The sequence below is a fragment of the Schistocerca americana genome, chromosome 2 (genome assembly GCF_021461395.2).
Source record: "Schistocerca americana isolate TAMUIC-IGC-003095 chromosome 2, iqSchAmer2.1, whole genome shotgun sequence".
Classification (NCBI taxonomy): domain Eukaryota; kingdom Metazoa; phylum Arthropoda; class Insecta; order Orthoptera; family Acrididae; genus Schistocerca; species Schistocerca americana.
The window spans coordinates 954,220,848-954,237,510 of NC_060120.1; positions in this window are offsets into that span (position 1 = coordinate 954,220,848).

Below are 16,663 nucleotides of genomic sequence, written 5' to 3' on the forward strand. Positions count from 1 at the left end.
TACACATTGCATTAAAAGATCACAAGTAAACAATATGGCTGAAGGCCTAGTTAAAGAACTTGAGATGCTTTCTGGGCTGAAGGCCCAAAACCACACCAAAATCAAGAACGGCTGAAGGCCTGGCTTAGAAATCAAAAGCAATTAAAAATAGAAGGTAATTTTTTTTCCTTAAAAACCCATGCAATTGAAAACAATTAGTGGCTGAAGGCCTACACTACACGTCTGAAGGACAACTATTATTAAAACAGATTAATAGAAAATTTTTCCAACCAAGAAATTTCTTTTTAAACTTACAACACAACAGCCGAAAGCCTAATTAAATAAATATTAACTTATTGCATGGCTGAAGGCCACAAACAAATTTGAATGAATGGCTGAAGGTTTGAACAACAAGTCAAACAAACAATTTAAAATAAACCCCCTTCCTTCTTATAAAGAAAATTTCCTTTAAAGAATACACTCGGCTGAAGGCCACACACAAGACGTCAAACAACTGACGGCTTAGGGCCTGGATTATACAAACAATTTCAGATAAAAACAGTTTGAAGAATTTTTAAATAAAATGAATCTTCAAAATTTTAATTTAACATAGCTGAAGGCCTTTGACTGAAATTTAAAAAGAACTGAATTAATGCACGGCTGAAGGCATCAACCCAAACTAGGGATGGCTGAAGGACCGACCAACAATTGAACCAATTCCCTTCCGCCCGACCAACAGCACAACATTGGAAAACATCGGCTGTGGACGTCCTCAGAAGTTAGCGTTTAAAAACAGCCAAGGGAACAATAACCACTCTAAGCAAATATGAACCAAACAACTTAAAAGGCTGTCGAACTACATGCTTTGCCGAACAGCATAAACACGATGAGGAAAGGCACACTGCCGGAAAAGTACGCTAACGACCAGGGCAGGCAATGAGCATTAACGGCCACAGGGCAGAAAATACCGCTGGTGCACTTCACTGATAACAACTCAAACAATACTAAAACTAGTGACTGTGGAACGACGACGACTCACAATTCAACACACACGGAGAACCCAGCAGTGGTTGGTAACCAAATACACATTGTCCGATGAGACAACCAATAGGGTGTCCCAAGATATAATGGGGATTATAATTTTTTTTTTTTCCCTTGATGAAATTGAAAACACATACACGTGCCGACTTGATGCTAAACATGAGACTTGAAAACTGTTACCATGTGGGAATGGAGGGATTCTGGAACTTAATGATTGTTTGTTAAATAAAACATCAAATTGCCCAAATCGTGTTTATTCACTATTTAACATGTAAAAACATTAGTCTATAAATTCTCATTTCAAAGTTTTGTTTTCTGCAGTCAGGATAAATCTTTTGGTGTTCATGTACACAACGTAACAAAAATTGTTTTTGTTCCTCCTCAACCGAGATTAAACCATGAAAGTCTTGCATCAACTTGACTGCTGTTTCGGCTGTATCATTCACTATTCTCGGTGCTGAAACCTTTTTCATGGTTTCTTGAAAGGAAGCATTGTTTGACCACATGGCAGGACATTCGTGGAGAAAACTGTAATCAATCTTAAGACGATGGAACAATGACTTGCTTTTGACTGAAATGAAGTCGTAGATGTTTTTCTCTGTAATTAATGTAAACAGAAAACTAAAGAAACAACGTCTCTATTCATTTATTTAACTCACCATACAATGGACCGCAAAGTTCTTCCTTCGAAGGGATGTAATGGTTAGCATGAGCTGATAAATTATCTTTGGTTAAATTTTCAACTATTTTTACTTTTGTTTCTAGATCCACATCATCGTCAAAAAGTAACAAGACAGAAACTTCATCAGTCAAATACCATAAATGCTGGCTTATCTTCTGTAGAGCTGCTTTTGAGATGTCATTATCTATTTTTAGTATGCCTTCATTGACTTCAAAAAGCTCAAATCTTAGGAGGGAGCCTTTACTGCCAAAATACACTGGAGCCATGGCTAGACATAGGATGTCATGATGAACAGGCAAATGTCAAACAGCGCTACCTTCTCTTTGCTCGGAATTTTTAACCGAGCACAAAGTAATGTTATTTTTAGCGAATATATAGCTCTCGCCATCCATAGGGCTTGGTGCATGGCACATGAAGGCCATATCTTGAATTTTCTGTCTGTATCTCCACCTAAAAATATAACAAAGTTCTATCAACTCTCAGTAATCATCTCTGATTATTTCTTTTGTCAGTTCAGTGCGGTAAAACTCAAGCAGATTGTAAATTTGTGAAGCAGTCAGGTGCATTGCGATCTTCCCTTTGTAGCACTGTATGGTATCTGGATCTACACTTTTCTAGTTATCTCGGAACTTTTTGAAGAGTGGAATATCAGGGCTTGTCACTGAACTGATTTTTATCTGGAACACATTTTTTAATACTAGTTCATACAAGTGGTGGCGGCGAGGAAAAAGAATGGCACTTCTGTTAAGTTTTTGCTCAAGTAGCACACAGACACCATTGATATGACCTGTATTTGAAGACGTAGTATCACAACAAAGAAACTGCACTTTGTCTTTGAGATTCCAGTCCACAATCGCGTTCCAAACAGCTTTCACTTGTTCACATCCTGAAGAGTTTTCCACTCTTGGCACAGCAATAAGTTGCTCTTTATTTCTGTATCTCAGTCCTAGGTAATTCCATTGATGAATTAAAGTCACCCAACCCAGTTGACATAATCTGCCTCTCTGAACACCATGTGACCACTGGTATAGGAACTAGGCCTAAGCACAATGAGAAACTCAGACAGGAGAGTACTGCAAATGTTAGAATAAGGAAAGGTTCTCATAAAAGTATAATTAAAAATAATGTAAGTATATTTCATCAAAATGTTGGGAGTTTAAAGAATAAAATAGATGAGCTTCTGGTTTGTTTAGAAGATTTAGAAGCTGAGAATGAAATAGATATACTATGCCTGTCTGAGCATCACATTGTTACTGATATGGATAAGGTAAATGTAAGTGGTTATAAGCTCTCTGCACATGTAATGAGAGAAAATATGGAGAAAGGAGGAGTTGCCATATATGTCAAAAGTTATCATTGTGCAAAAAGTATAGAAACAAAAAAGTTTTGTGTAGAGAAACATATAGAAGCATGTGCCTGTGAGCTTAAATTAAATAAAGGCACATTTATAATTGTAACTGTATATAGGTCCCCATCAGGAAATTTTCATCTATTTCTGAAAAATTTGGACTCCTTGTTGTGCTATCTGTCAGACAGGGGGAAGCAAATTATTATTTGTGGGGACTTCAATGTAGATTCTTTGAAAGAGGGTAATAGGAAAAATGACCTTGAAGTATTACTCGGTTCTTTCAATTTGACACCCGTTATTGATTTTCCTACTCGGGTGGTAAAGGATAGCAGCTCACTGATAGATAACTTCTTTATAGACCAAGATAAGTTTAACCAGATAAATGCTCAGCCTGTTGAGAATGGTCTTTCTGATCATGGTGCACAGCTAGTTACAATATATGACATAGCTCCATTCAGCAATACTAAACAGTCCTCCAAAGTAGTACGTTCAGTCAACGATTTAACAATTGCAAATTTCAGGGAAAGCCTACAGCAGTTAGACTGGGATGAGGTGTACCGTGAACCTGATGCCAATTTAAAATATAATTTATTTCATGACATTTTTGTAAATGCATTTGAAAACTGCTTCCCCAAGAAAATAGTTAAATATACTCGTAAGAAACCTTGTAACAAACCATGGCTTACTAAGGGTATAAAAATATCTTGTAACCGGAAAAGGGAAATGTATCTGACAGCAAGAAAGAGTAGTGACCCAGAAACTATCAAAAATTATAAAAAGTACTGTGTTATATTAAGAAAAGTTATTAAAAAATCCAGGAGTATGTGTATCATGTCTGAAATCAGCAACTCTGATAATAAAATTAAAACAATTTGGAGTATTATTAAAAGAGAAACAGGTCAACCAAGAGCATAGGAAGACAGTATTACCATCAAATTGAATGAAAACTTTACAAACAAAAAGTCAGAAGTTGAAAATATTTTTAATAATCATTTTCTAAATGTTGTGGATATAGTAGGATCCAGGTGTTCATTAGAAGATGCTAGGCTGTTAATGGAAGAGGCCATACCTATGCAATTTGATACAATTGAAATCTCACCCACTTCTCCCTCTGAAATTAGGAAAATAATAAACTTGCTTAAAAGCAAAAACTCACATGGCATTTCCAGCAAAATACTAAAAGCTTGTTCTCAACAGATAAGTAAGATTCTCAGCCACCTGTGTAATAGCTCTCTGGAACAGGGCATTTTCCCTGATAGACTGAAATATGCTATTGTTATACCTTTGCATAAAAAGGGGGATAGATCTGATGTCAACAATTACCGTCCAATCTCCCTTCTAACAGCTTTATCCAAAATTTTTGAGAAAGTAATGTATTCAAGAGTAGCTTCACATATCTGTAAAAATGAAGTACTAACAAAATGTCAGTTTGGTTTCCAGAAAGGTTTTTCAACAGAAAATGCCATATATGCTTTCACCAGTCACATTTTGAATGATCTGAATAACCGAACACCTCCCATTGGGATTTTTTGTGATTTCTCAAAGGCTTTTGATTGTGTAAATCATGAAATTCTGCTAGACAAGCTCAAGTATTGTGGCATGAGTGGGACAGTGCACAAATGGTTTAATTCGTACCTAACTGGAAGAGTGCAGAAAGTTGAAATAAGTAGTTCTCGTAACATGCAAAGATCAGCACTTTCCTCAAACTGGGGAACTATCAAGAATGGGGTTCCACAAGGGTCAGTCTTGGGTCCTTTGTTGTTCTTATTATATATTAATGACTTGCCATTCTATATTCATGAAGAGGCAAAGTTAGTTCTCTTTGCTGATGATACAAGTATAGTTATCACACCTGACAAACAAGAATTAACTGATGAAATTGTCAGTACTGTCTTTCAGAAAATTACTAAGTGGTTCCTTGTAAACGGACTCTCACTGAATTTTGATAAGACACAGTACATACAGTTCCGTACAGTGAATGGTATGACGCCATTAATAAATATAGACCTTAATCAGAAGCATATAGCTAAGGTTGAATATTCCAAATTTTTAGGTATGTCCATTGATGAGAGATTAAACTGGAAGAAACACATTGATGATCTGCTGAAACGTTTGAGTTCAGCTACTTATGCAATAAGGGTCATTGCAAATTTTGGTGATAAACATCTTAGTAAATTAGCTTACTACGCCTATTTTCACTCATTGCTTTCATATGGCATCATATTTTGGGGTAATTCATCACTGAGGAATAAAGTATTTATTGCACAGAAGCGTGTAATCAGAATAATCGCTGGAGTCCACCCAAGATCATCCTGCAGACATTTATTTAAGGATCTAGGGATATTCACAGTAGCTTCTCAGTATATATATTCTCTTATGAAATTTGTTATTAACAACCAAACCCAATTCAAAAGTAATAGCAGTGTGCATAACTACAATACTAGGAGAAAGGACGATCTTCACTATTCAAGATTAAATCTAACTTTGGCACAGAAAGGGGTGAATTATACGGGCACTAAAGTCTTTGGTCACTTACCAAATAGTATCAAAAGTCTGACAGATAACCAACAAGTAATTAAGAAGAAATTAAAAGAATTTCTGAATGACAACTCCTTCTACTCCATAGAGGAATTTTTAGATATAAATTAAGAAAAAAAAATAAAAAAAAAAAAAAAAAATGATATCAATATAATGGAAGGAAACATTCCACGTATTCATGATCCATGGAACTAGTATTAATCTAATCTAATCTAATCTATGAAATAACTATCAGAAGACATTCTTCTTTTGATTCCCGATCATGTATAGCAGGCAACAGTTTGGCATCCCAATGAAAAGTCACAACATCTGGTACCTCGTTTTAAAAATTAACTTTCATAGTTTCTGCATGCTCTTTCCGTTTCACTGTACGAGTTCTTTGAATCGAGGACTTACTTATAGGAAATTCATCAGTATTATATCCAAATGCCTCAATGGTAGCTTCAAGAATATACACTGAATCTCTCACACTCAACTGACACCTATCTAGCGCTGCTACTAATTTTGGAGTAATGAAATTTTTCCGTTTAGTTGTTTTACTGATTCCAGATTTTATGTTCTCAATCACAGTTGGGAAATTTTCTTGCAAACACATCTAATTTTCATTACAATCTGAAGGTGAGTCATTTTGTAATGCTTCATAAGATGCTGTCGGAGGAGCTGAGGTGGAAAAATATTTAGTACGTCGGTTTTCTTCCTCAATAGTTCTGATGCGCGACCTTTCCTCTTTATTAGCCAGTTTCTTGTCCACTCCAGCTAAGTGACCAGGCCGACCTGGCTCTCTCCCCCAACTCCCTCCAAACTTGATATAGGTTCACTAATTTCTTCATACAATTGGGTACAGATTTGGTAGGTATACACACCTTTTCCCAAAAGATCATACATTCCTGAATAGTGAGATTTGCACTTTCACTGACAGTTAAATTCACTTGCAGGATGCTATAAAATAAAACTGCTAGAACTTGTCCATTACATGGCAGTTTTGAACCATTTATCTAATGTTTTACTGCACCTATTAAAAATATAGACATTTTAGTCCTACTACGTAATTCCACTGACATTTTCACTTAACCGACAACAATTTAGACTAAGAATGTTAGAGACACACCGACACGAGGGCGCGCGCCTTCACCTTTCTTCCCAAGTACAGCCAATCTGACATGTTGCAATGCAAGTCGGCACGGGTTGCCATCATCCTAAGGTTCTGAAATTTTGCATTTAGTTGTTTTGGTATCGTACAAATAAATTAAGAGGGTATGCGTTTGAATAAAAACTACTTTGAATTTTTGGGACACCTTAACGACCAACCAAGGTCAGCCCCATTGAAGTCATGTGTGTTGGCAACGGCCATGGCTGTCCGGACCTCACTGCTGCTCCGTCCCGACTGAACTCCGGACGCATGATGACACGGAAATACTTAGTGGTCGCTCCAAAGTTAGTATGACAGTGCTCTTATTGGTAAGATCTGCTGCTGCCACTCATGGGAGGCAAGCTAGCAACTGAGTGATGCCAGTAAATCGAATAAGAAATGAGACGGCAGTACCGTCAAGACAAGATGTCAAGCAATAACGGCGTGAACATGAGCCACGCACGGCTCACATTTATGTAAGAGCTAAAAGTATTCACAATGTCTTCCCCGTTGAGGATTTCTATCCAGCCCGCATTTGGAAGATTGTTGTTCAGGGTACTTACATTATTAGCATTTGGTTGTTGGTACTTAAAAGTGAGGTTCCTGAGCTTTAGGTTTTGTATTACGGATTTTATATGTTTCTTATCATCACACAGATTATTTTAATAAACTGTTACTGTACATTTGTCTTTCTGTACATAGGTTATAATGTAATCTATGGCATTAATACTGTTAGTAGTAGAAGTGCTAATGTACCTTTTACTAAACATTACTATCTCTGTGAACGTACACTGTCTCCTTCTGTGCTTAATTTTACTGGGACAACTTTATTGTTTAGCACACTCATTAACCAATTTTCCACACACATACAGGGTGTTTGTTTTAATTGGAGACAACTAAATATCCAGAAAATGATGCATCATACAAAAAATAAGTTCTAGGTGAAAAGTTAATACTAATAAAGGGGACATCTGTCTGTACAACAGAGGGTGAGGTTTGTATTTTCAAATGGTAGCCCCTCATTTTTATTGTAATTCAGATTGTACGTCAAAAAATATGTATGGTTTACTCAAACTATTGTTTTCCATTCATAGTAGATGGTGATGTAATCGACAAATATTAAGTGTTGCTTGTTTTTGCAGTTGATAATCAATGCATTTGATTCTACATTTCATTTATGATCTAAATGTAAATCTTTGTGTTCTAATGGTTGATATGTATGTTCAAAATTTACTTTAGTGTTGCAAGTTTGATTGTTCACTACAATATGGTTAGCCGTTTTAGTGGATGGTTAGAAATTAAATTTCACGTGAGCCAAGAATGACGGCATGGATATAATAGTTTTCTGTCCTCATCAGGATGCTTGATTTCAGTGAGTCCCCTTGCCTCTCATGATTGGGGTGCTTGGTACTGGTGAGTATTCATAGCAGATGTGCCTGTCACTATCATTTCAGGGACATTTTACCTTATTGCAAAAGTTGTGTTTTGTATTCTGCCAGTAGCCATGTAGTGGCCAGCATAAGAGTTGGAGTTGTTGGATGGAAACACAATCACTCTGATGGCAGGGTTTGAGGCCTGCCACCAAAATCCTGCGTTTAAATGATTTGGGGACTCGCCACAATGAAACCCATAGGGAACGTAAAATTAAGTTACTGTAAAAAATCACATTTGCAACACTCAAGTAACATTTGAACATTAGTATCAAAGGTTAGAATGCAAAGGTTTACACTTATACTATAAACGAACTGTAGAATCAAATGCATCAATTCTTTATTACAAAGATGCACACACTTGATATTTCTAGGTTATGTCAGTATCTACTATGAATGGGAAGCAGTGGTTTGAGAAAACCATACATATTTTTTGGCATAGAATCCAAATATACAATAAAAATGTGGCTTTTCGTGTTTGAAATTACAGTTGACCAACTCGCACAAGAGGGGTGGTTAGGAGGTGGGCAGTTTTAGCACAGAAAGATATCCCTTTTACTAATACTAAGTTTCACCTAGAAAGTTTTTTTATATGTTGTATCATATTAGAGATATTTAGTTACTCGTATTAAAACAAACCCCCTATATATAGCTTTCACCATTTCTATAAACTGACCAACAAAAGTGTGTGCTAGTGTGTAGCTCTGGGTCATTCCATGTCAGTTCAACCAGGGGCTTCAGCTCATAGTCTCAGATTTGACTGAAATTCAGTACACCAATTCTACCATGTGTGGAACACTCGTGTACAAAGTATTAGTTTCCTTTTGCCAATTAGCTCCAGAATTATAACTTGTGAAAGAAGGTGGCGTGACCCGGAAAAACTGCAACCCGCATCTGGCAATCTATCCTCAGACCCAACTTCAGGTCTTAATAACTTTTGAACTATTTCACACAGTCCAGTGAAATTTTTACCACCCAGTAACATCCATTTAGAGAACACACTCCATGAGTCAAAAACCAACAACATGTTTCTGAGGGAAAATAAAAAATTCCAAAATCTGATTTTAAAAATGTAATACTCAAAAAGGGTATAAATTTTTTGTGTTAAGCTTAATGTGGCCTAAACACACACAGACCTCATCATGCCCATATCAGTCACAAAAACTGAGCTACATGCACACAAAAATACAAAAATTAGAAAAATTACCTGGAAAACATGGATTTTCGAACTGTGGTAGCACAAAAGGGATAAGTGGTATCCAAGCCAAATTTCACATACTGCATAAGTAGACCATAATGATATATATCTCAAAATTTCAGCATGTTATTGCAAGACATTTGTGTGCATTGGAAGATGACAGATGTATTTGGTGATGTGGCCATTGGAAGATGACAGATGTATTTGGTGATGTGGCCATTGTTCCACAACACAATTTTTTAAAAACATATCATAAACTGTTCTGCCTCTTCTTATCCTCTCTCACAACCGTTTAATCACTAAGCAACAACATATAGACAGATTAACATAACCTGTTATTAATGTTTACTGCACCTTAACTGCTAAAAACCAGTCCATTGTGCTTCGAACAGAAGTTCTCCCACACTTTAACTACTGTACTCTGTACAATGAGTGGCAAATTGTACTGTCTTCCTGACACTGTGGTAGGTAGGAACTGGAACTGTCATAAGAAGTACGTTCAAAAGGAATCCAACACCTGTCTGCCAAACGTGGCCAATGAAATGATCTTGCTGGTCCTGCTGGTGCCATGAAGTTCACAAATAAGTCACCTTCTGCTTCACAGCACTCTGCAACACATCCTAAGTACCATTTGTCATCATAAACAGCTAACCGGACAGTCTGCTCGTCTGCACATTGTCAGAGTCCGCTGGAGAGAAGTGATGATGGCTGCTTGTGCCTGCAACAGTTTTAACGTGTTCTACTCTGCTTTTTAGCAACTCTTTCACTGATTTCACCTCATCTTTCGAAAAATACAATGATTGTATGCCAGAGATATTTTTCTTTATAATTGAAGAGGTGTTAGATTGTGACCTTCTGTAGGGTGCTGCAGACTAGCTCGTGATGCCATGCGCTTCATGGTAGCACCAATACCACTACATACATTTTTACCATGACTTGTTGCAAAAAAATTCCATTCTGCATGAATCTGAAAATCATGGTAATGCATGCATAAATTTTTGAGATTTTTACAGTTTTTATACTGACTAGCTGCCCCATCACTGAAGTATTTCGCAAAATGTAAGTGAGGCAGCTTGTTTTTCACACATGACATGACAGTGCGAATGTGGGCATGAACTGCAATGGCGTTATGAATTAAACAGTCACCAAAAATGCACAGGTTCATGACAGACACATCACCTGATTCACCTCTATAGTAAATAGCAAATGGCTGGAGAGTTGCTTGACTGTTGCCCCAGTGATATCCTTGGATGGCATCTTTAACTATAAATGCTTAATTTTCAGAAAAGTCTAGTAACATTATAATTTCATCTTGTTTCAAATTATCCTTACGAAACTGGATATAAGCCAATTGTGCTGTTGCTGTGAAGCTGTGTGTGTTCAGTTTGTTGACAACACATTTCAACAAAATCTTCCACCGTACTTTGCTTTGTTTCAAGACTTGAGCGATCCATGTGTGTCTATTGTTTATAAGAAACAAGTTCATCGTCATCCATAAGGAGTTCACGATACAGTTTGTTATTCATGTGTTCTGCAAGATTTGCCTTACCGGGACACTTTTCACATCAGTGTATCATGCACTGGTAGGAACTGATGTCACACACTAGCAGCTTCATTGCACCTTTGTAATCCAGACCACAATCCTTTATAGCAGCAAACATCAGCTTAGCATTTTGATGGGTCTCACATACACAAACATTGTGTGTGCCCCTTGCACTTACAGGCACAACCCATTTTGGCCGAAGATTGAAAAAATATGATAAATCTACTTTGGTATTGGGATACTTTTCCTTGAATTCTACATATAGTTCTGATATGTTGCATAGCAACTGGCTTTTTTGCATCTGTACACGTACATTTCCCATTTTCACCATTACATAGTCTTTTTTCCAGGCATTATTCGGCTGTAGTCATTATTTTCATAAAACTCTGACACTAGCACCTTTATTCCTGATTCAATTGCTTACCCTGAGCGTGCTGAAGTCGTGGAAGCACTCCTTGGCTTGCTTTTATTTTCCTAGCTTGCTTTACCATATATATAGAAACATTGAATTCCTTTGCAGTGTAGTCAATAGACCAGCTGGAAGGTGAAAGGGTAATTTTGTCCAAATCAGAGCATTTCTGGCATGATTTCTGTTCCTTTGGAGCAGATAGTTCTTCCTCTTCCACCATTAGTGTGTCAGCTATTTTGTGTTTTAATTCCATTTGAGCTGCTTCTAGTTTTCTTCTACCATAGCTGGGCCTGTCTCTTCAGTCACTGAAGTATTTAATTGCTCATCCGCTGTGGTTGTAGGTGGCTGATACTCTTCATCACTGTCATGTAAATTATCAGCACTGATCCACTTTCAATATTGATTTTATATCAATTTCTCTGAGGCTACACTTCACTGTTTTCGTATGAATCCGAAATGGACCGAAACAACTTATTTGTAGGAAAGAATACTTATCCAGAAACACTTTCATACGATAACAACAAACACTAAAGTTTCCTGGAACTGTACTTCTTGTGCCCACAGGGTGTTTTCCGGATCTCCATAGCAACAAATCTTGGTCTGATTCATCCAGATCATACAGTACAAAGCGAATGCCACATTTTGTTCCATATGTTGCTTTATGACATTCAGATGCTTGTGCTCTACCAATACTGCAACTTATTTGAACAAAAGCACCACTAGTACACTCTTCTGCCTCCAAACTGACTTTACACAACAGTACTGACCGGTCTGAACTAGAATCTTAAAACCATGAGTAACCTGTAATTGTTGCTTGTTTCCTTTGTTGTTCCTGCCTAACAATGACTCATTCTGTCCCTGAAAACTACCATTGTTTAACATTGTTGTGTAATGATTCCCAACAATTGCTGCAGCTTTATCTGAAACAAGCTGTCTGCATCGTCACTATTACTTGCTAAATCGTGTTAAAAGAAACGTAACCAAATACATCTCTGTCAACTTTTATTTTACACAAATGCCTTGCAACAACAAGTTCAAATTTTGCCACATATATATTATGGTCTACTTATGCAGTGTTTGAAATTTGGCTTGGATATCACTTGTCCCTTTTATGCTACCACACTTAGAAAATCCATGTTTTTAAGGTAATTTTTCAAATTTTTGTATTTTTGTGTGCATGTAACTCTGTTTGTTTGACTGATATGGGCAAGATGAGTTCTGTGTGTGTTTAGGCCACATTAAGCTGACCACAAAAAATTTATACCCTTTTTGAGTGAATTATATTTGGCATAAAGGGCACCTACCTTTTTTTAATCACATTTTGGAATTTTTTTATTTTCCCTCAGAAATATGTTATTGGTGTTTTGATTCATATGTTCTCTAAGTGGATGTTACTGGGTTGTAAAAATTTCACTGTACTGTGCAGAATAGTTCCAAAGTTATTAAGACCTGAAGTTGGGTCTGAAGATAGATTGCCAGATACGGGTTGCAATTTCCGGGTCATGCCACCTTCTTTAACAAGCCATAATCCTGGAAATAATTGGCAGGGGAATTTTGTACATGAGTGTTCCACACTTGGTAGCATTGGTGTGCTAAATTTCAGCCAAATCGGAGACTATCAGCTGGAACATTTTGTCAAATTGGTTGAACTGACGTGGAATGAAGCCTCTGTAAGTGACAAATCAAGTGTTCACAGTACTCACTAGGGCTAGCAGACCAGTTTTAGCTTAAATAGGAATGAGCTGTTGGTGCTGTGGTTGTAATATTTACAGCTGATCATCATTTATGAAGTCTCTTAGGTTCAAGTGAATCAAAACAGTGGTGTTATTGTTATCTATTAGATTTCGCGTATCACATTCTTTTGACTTGTGAGGCAAACATTTCTTCAGTTTCTGGTGGTTTGTAGTTATTTATTTCTTGTAGAAATACTTTGTTGTGCAATATAGCACAATGAAATTGTTTAAAAATAACTTCACTGTTTCTGACAGCATTACTTCTGTATTTTCATGTGACTGTTTGCAGCACATCTTAAATCATTCACAGTTTTACGTAGCATTGCTGTAATTCCAGTTACTTGCAGTACAACATGACATGTAATACATTTTGTACTAAGATTCATATGAGGTGTTCAAAATATTGTGTACTCACTCGCCTGTAACAGTAATTTCTGAACAGGCACCCATGTCTGGAAATGTACCATTTCCGTTCTACAATGGCTTCAGTTCAGATGTATATCTCATCCACTTCTGCTTGGGGAAATGAATTAGGTGTGGTACACTACAATTATTAGACAAGAATTTGAAAGGATACATAACAAAACATCAATTTATGATTTAACCATAATTATTTGTATTAACTTAAACATTAAGTGTTACATTATTAAACAAACACCAGCATCCTGTATACACAGAACAGTACTGATGCATTACAACAGCTGCTCGATGTGGCAACCATGGACATTGTTAAAGACATAGTACCTATGAAGGATGTTCTGGTACACACTCTTCGTCCCACCTGTCTCTTCAGTTTCTAGTGCAGTGGCCAGAATTCATGCCAGTAGATCTCACTCTGTGTCTACAGGAGTCTTGTAGACCAAACTTTGCATACTACTCCACAAGAAGTAGCACACATCACCCTGTCTACACTAATGCATACCAGGACAAGTAACTCGGAGACTTTTCTCTTTCCCTCAGCAGACATGTATGCATTACATCTGAATTGAAACTGTTGAACAAGAACAGTATATTTCCAGTTGTGGGTTCCTGTTCACAATATTTTGTACTAATTCCACTCTAGAAGGTTGTAACGAAAATTTCCGAACACCCTGTATAGAATTTTCTGTATTTATCAATATAGTTTTGTTACTGACTTAGAAAACCCAACTTACATGTTTCCCACACTTACTGTTCCAACATTAATTTTGTTTTGGATGGGAGATGAACAATCTTTTACATAAAGAGCTGCAAATGTGTTAATTAACTGGATGATATCCAGTTTTCATTTTGTTTAGTGTGGCAATGTCACAGGTACTCACTGGTTTTTGGCAGCCCAAGTCCTTGTTTAATATTTATGATTTTTCGCAACTATGACATCAGGTTGTAGATTATTTTCTGTACTGGGATATTTTTTTATCAGGAAGCTGAATTTACTTTTTAATTGGTCTGTCTCTCCAAAGCATTTTTATTAGTTTATCTTCAATTACATTTGTTCATCCACTTCTATAATATACACATGGCATGTTCTAGAACCACATCAATATACGGTAAAAAGGAATAGAAATGTAGGGGCATGCTGTTTGTCAGTACAGTAATATGTGAATGATAACTCTACAGTGTTGGCATAATACCATCATGTAATAGGAGAGGGAAGTAATGAGTTGCAGTGTGTGCATGCTCCATTAATAAGTAGGAGAAGTTGATATCTTGAATGAATTTCAAGCTGTAGACTTGCCAGCTCAGTTAGCCAGTCTAATACTTTTACTAATGTTACAATGAAGTACAACTTACCACACTGAAAAACAGGTAAGGATGATGATTGTGTAAAAAGACTAATAATGTCAAAAAGGTCTGCATCAATTCAGAAAATGGATTCAACAAATGAGAAAGGAATTCATAAGTTTTTGAAGCGTCGGTCAGTGTTCCAACATTTGCTGTTTATTACAATAAACACTCTGGAAAATCCTTTTATTAGTTGTTTATATTTTCTTGGATCATTATAAAACAATGACACAGAGATACAACTGCAGATAATTACTAAATGATTACATGTTCAGTTTATACTATAATAGCACAAATATATAATGCAATCGACACAATATATACAAAGAACATTATTCAGTCAACACAGGCAACTATGAAATATGTTGATATTCTTCCCAGTTTGGTTTCGTGTATTCTCATAGTATTAGACTTTTCTCAAAATATTTTGTGTTTAGGAAATCATAGTAGTACATCTTTTGTATTCCTTAGTAGCCCTTCCAGCTTCAGCAGAAATACACACAATCATAGTTTTGAGCAAAGTTCATTGATGCTGTTTTTCTGCAGCATGTACCCGATTGGGGCAACATACCAGAATTTACAATAGACTGTCATCTTTTGAAAGGGCTATGTTTGTTTTTGTTTTTCCATCATTCGTTAAATTCTTAGTCTCTTTGAGGTAACACATGTATTAGCTTTTTCTCTTTTTTTTTTAAGAAACTCTAATTGTAATTCCATTTGTTTTACTTCTTATTATACAAGTTACAGTACCAATTTTGTAATTACATTATTATTGACTGCTACATATGGAGATTATATTTACATGTGGAATAAAAAGTGTAGCCTCTTACCATTGTCTTTATAGCACATTGTTATTATACATCAATAAATCACAGTGAATTCTTCAAACTGTGTTGAATTAAAGACAGCACTTGAATGTTAACAAACTCAGATATTTTCATGTATATTGTGGCCATGGTATAGTTGGAACTAATTCTTCCTGACTTTCTGAAAAAGTGTATGCAGGAAGGAGAGCAGAACATTGAGTGATTCGGTCTCTTAACGTTTTTTTGTGCAGTCACCTGGCTTTTGTATTGTTTCAAACATAAAGGAAATACAAAATGGATTCACATTGTGTAGGGGAAAGAACTTTTATGATCATATTAAGAAAAAGACCATCTGACATGTCTTCTTAAAAAGTTTAGGCATCTTAATCTTTACATCTCTGCACATCATAAAAAAAGTGTATATCATGAGAGTGAGTTCAGAGTGGGTAATTAATGATAGTGTCCACACCCACAACTCGTGGAGAACAAACAGCAGGTTCTCCTGACTTGTAGTTACTTTCATTAGAGTAATATGACATGGCAAACATTTTGCAAAAGTGAAACCTGGAACAGTTAAAGATCTTAGATTTAAGGAAGAAAAGCCAAACATTTTAGAGGGAATGGATGCATTTGAAGAATGAGGGAACCAGATAAATTGCTGAACAAATGGAACGAGTTTTTCATTGATACCCATTTCAACATACACAATGGACTAATCATCTGACAGATGCTGTGTCGTCTTCCTGACATTCTACTAATACCTGGTGTCCGGATGCAGTATTCAGCTGTTGTGTGCCAGCCCTGGACACTATGAGAAAATTGTATCACAACAGCTACTTATTATGACAGAAGTGTGGTGCCATGCACCTCAACTCAGGTCTAGGTTCACTAACAAAATGAAGTAAGTTTTTTGACAAATAAATATGCTGTATTTTCATAAAAAATGGTTAGAATTTCTACCACCAAGTCTGTTCTTCACAGCAAATATACCCTTTTAAAACACAGTTCTTGGTACACGCATTAGGATTCACCAATTTCTTTTGCTATTCACTTCACTGATACA